Genomic DNA, 3,873 nt, shown 5'->3' with positions numbered 1-3,873 from the left:
AGTCTCATTGAGAGACTTTTCTCAACAATTGGGTCCTCAAACCAGATCTCAACGTTTTTTCCGCTGTCCAGGGTCGGAGCTGAAACTGTGCACGGGGGAGTCCAGTACTCCTAATGAAAGACCCCCTGCTGAATTGCGGTAATTAGGGGCCAGTGTCCACTGAAAGGGGAAAAAGGGACGAGATCGTACTTTTGAATCAATGGCCAGAAGCCATTGGCAGTGCAGGCATCAACAATAATGGTGTTATTTCACCCATTAACACTTAAGGTACCTCATGCAGTGGCTGTGATATGGTTACTTAACAAAATATCTTTACCAGACATCTCTCCTACATAACAGTTCTTCTTTCACAGCCACACCTTGTTGTCGAGAGATGTGCTACACTTAATCCATCCACACTGCTACCTACCCCACAGATGGAAAGCCTCATGATTGCATGTCAGAAATAACCATCAGTGTTTTACCCAGGCCAGACTTAACTGATATACATTATGAAAATGCAGAAATAACTATATTTATTCAACAGATCAAAGAAAAAAACCCTGATGGCACAAATGCTACAGGATTTGCAGTAGTAACAGAAACTGAAGTTTTCTTAAAACAACCACTACCAAAAAATTACTCTGTTCAAGCAGTCGAATTGGTAGCTTTAACTGAAGCTTGTAAATTAAATAACAAAAAGGTTGTTAACGTTTACACTGACAGTCAGTATGCCTTCTCAACTGTACATGTGTTAACACAGCATTGGGAAAACAGGTATGTTGACATCCACAGCTAAATGTATAAACTACAAATATTTTAGCATTATTAGATGTTATTCAATTGCCATCTACAATAGACTCGTATGAATGACCGGAAGGAAAACCATACTGCCAAAGAATTTGTTTAAATATGCTGCAGTATTGAGCCACGGACCATGTCATGTCTCAACAGGAGGGATGGAAGCAATAATGAACCAGGTTTTTACAGCATATGGTTTTACTAATTATTAAAAACATTTTTTTAGAATAAATAAATGAATAAAGTTTTGTCTAGCAGGTCAAATATGTGCAAAATACATTCCACAGGGCAATCTAAGACCAAAACGAAGATAATTCCCTAAGCCAGTGTATCTTTTTCAACATATTTGTTTGGATTTCATTATTTCATTATTTTGTAGATTTCATTGAACTAAATTAATGTTAAGGGAAACGATTCTGCTCAGTGACAACAGAGGTTTTTACCAAATGGTCTGAAATATTTCCATGTGCACAAGCAGATGCACTCTCAGTAGCAAAATCACGCGTAAAATAACTCATTTCTAGATTTGAAATTCCTGAAAAGATCTTCAGTGATAATTTGACACACTTTGTAAACAATGTCATCTCACTGATGGCAAAGAACTTAAAATAGACCTTAGAAACCACTGTGATATAGAAGGTTTCGCCAACACATTGGAATTGTTTTACTATTTACATATGCATGTGCAGTGAAGAATTGCTTGCTGCTGATAAATGCAAAGAAGAACAGCTTACACATAAATGCTCACATATAGGCTGCTGAATGCAATGAAGACCTGCTTATCCAGTAAAGTTCAATGTCAATGTGTAATATTCAATTAGGATTTGCAAAACAGTGAAGTTAAACAATGAATGGGTCCATAGTCGGTATGAGAAGACTACAGGAATATTTACCTGGGTGTACGTTCAAACAGAGATGAGAAAATTGCGATAAATTATTGTTTGTTTGTTTGTTAGTATGTATATGAATGTTATGTGTATAAACTGTGTTGAGTTGTAGTTACTCAGTAGTGTCTCAGTGAAACAACCGATGGGGGAAGCCTTGCGGTGACAACAAAAGCAGTGTTTTACTGATCAGTCAAGTTGCTCCAGTGTACTCCATACAAACTGGTTGGCTACTGAAGGGATAGAAAATGGGGAATACTTGTTTTAAAGCAAACAAGGAATTAGATGGGAAAAATACATGTTTTAACGGGACCCAGACAATATTAAATACTCAGACAGATGGGAGAAGAAGTGTAGTTTTGTAGGAAATCACAAAATTATTACATAAAATGAGTGAAATCAATTGAAGAATGCCTTTCTGAAGAGCTGTTTACCACAGATGAGCAGCTTTGCGACCAAGCACATTGTAGATCGCTTTACTGCCAAAATGATCTAGTTTAATGGATTGGTTTAGACATTTATAACAGCATTTTAAGAACAAAGAGAGAAACAAAAAGGGACAACGCTTCATGGTGGAAGGTGATGTATAAATAACTGTGTATATGATGAAGGAGAGACCATTTGAGCAGCACAGCCATTTCGCAGCACAGGGACAGCAGTCCAAGTTAAAGGATCTCCCATGTGGTATCACCTGTCACACTGTGTCAAGGCATCAAAAGAAGAAAAAATCACCAAACTCAAGGACAAAGAGACGAAGACTCCGGTGAACGAAGAGAGAGGACTTACAAACCAGAAATACAAAAGGATGCTCGATATCAAGATCCAGAAGAAGAGGCTAACAATGCCACGAACACTTACGATGCTGGGAATGATGCCAGCAATGAACAGAGAAGAAGATTCAGTGTCATCAATCTGCAACACGTGCCTCTAATGAGGGGGTGAATATAGAATCCTCAACGATTACAACGTCTCTGGGAACTGTGACAACAACAAGGTTTAAACCATTTTGATATATATTGTAACCTATTGGCTAAGGAATAGTGCTGAAAATGAGGTAAATCTAATCCACCACTGTCCTTGGTCTTCTGTAGGGTTTTTAAACTAATACGTGGTGGTTTGTTTTTCCACGGAAATTTGGAGATGCATGAATCTAGTGACTTAAACCAAGTAGCAGATGGTTTTATGGGGATCATTGAGAACAAATAGTTAACTTTTGGTAGTATCATCATTTTAATGGTTGTAACTCTCCCCATAAGTGATATAGGTAAGGACTTCCAACGAGAGAGATCGTCCTCTACTCTCTTTACTAATTGCACATAATCCATCTGTACTTATCAGTTTAATATGTGATATGTCTATGCAAGGACTACATATTAAATGGATTTTTATCAATAGGAGTTGAAAAAGGAGCTTGCTCCGTTCACTCCAAGCATCGACCCGGTACTGCAGTGCCGCTGGGAACGGTGCGCTCTCCTCTGCTCTTGTGAAAAAGCTAACAGCGGTGCAGGATGGAAGTTTCTTTTAGTCTGCTGAGAAAAGAGAGTGAATGCGAAGTAGACTTTAACACGGCTCTGGGAGCGAGCCGAGTGCGGGCTAACCAGGAGAAATGCTTGAAAGAAACGCGACACCGAATGAGCGGTCAGAACAAAGCCTCAATACGGTGTTCCTGTGGTGTTTTTATAAAATGCGGTGAAAATAAAGGTGTGAATGCCCCATAGAAAACTAAAAGGTGGAGCGGAAGTGTTCGGCTGCAAGAAGGTGTGAATGTCCGACTATATTTGGTGAAAAGCAGGTGAAGCAAGGTCTGAATGCCCAACCTTACATCATCAAAAGCGAGATCAGAGGTTTTTGGCTGCAAGAAGGCCATAGTTTGCCAAAAGCGGGTAAGGTGCGAATGACCGACTAAATATCAACAAAAGTGGGGGCGGAGGTCTTCGGATGCAAGTGGGTGTGAATATCCCACCATACAAGTATGGTGGAGAGGAAGCTGTGAATGGCCGACCATAGTTTGCAAAAAGCGGGTGAGAAAAGGTACGAATGTCCAACCATACATGATCGAAACAGGGTGTTTGGCTGCGACAAGGTGTGAATGTCCACCCATAATTAATGAAAAGCGGGCAACAAGTAGGTTCGAATGCCATACCATACATCATCAAAAGCAGGAGTGGATGTGTTCGGCTACAAGAAGGTTTGAATGTCCGAGCATAGT

General features: G+C 39.7%; 1 pseudogene; it reads left to right on the top strand.

The window, feature by feature from the left end:
- Positions 1-2,961: 2,961 nt before the first annotated feature.
- On the top strand, positions 2,962-3,138 carry LOC140286018 (U2 spliceosomal RNA; annotated as a pseudogene).
- The last annotated feature ends 735 nt before the right edge of the window (positions 3,139-3,873 follow it).

The sequence above is a fragment of the Leuresthes tenuis genome, unplaced genomic scaffold (genome assembly GCF_036924035.1).
Source record: "Leuresthes tenuis unplaced genomic scaffold, fLeuTen1.0.hap1 SCAF_69, whole genome shotgun sequence".
Taxonomy (NCBI): Eukaryota; Metazoa; Chordata; class Actinopteri; order Atheriniformes; family Atherinopsidae; genus Leuresthes; species Leuresthes tenuis.
This window is presented reverse-complemented; position numbering and strand designations above follow the sequence as displayed.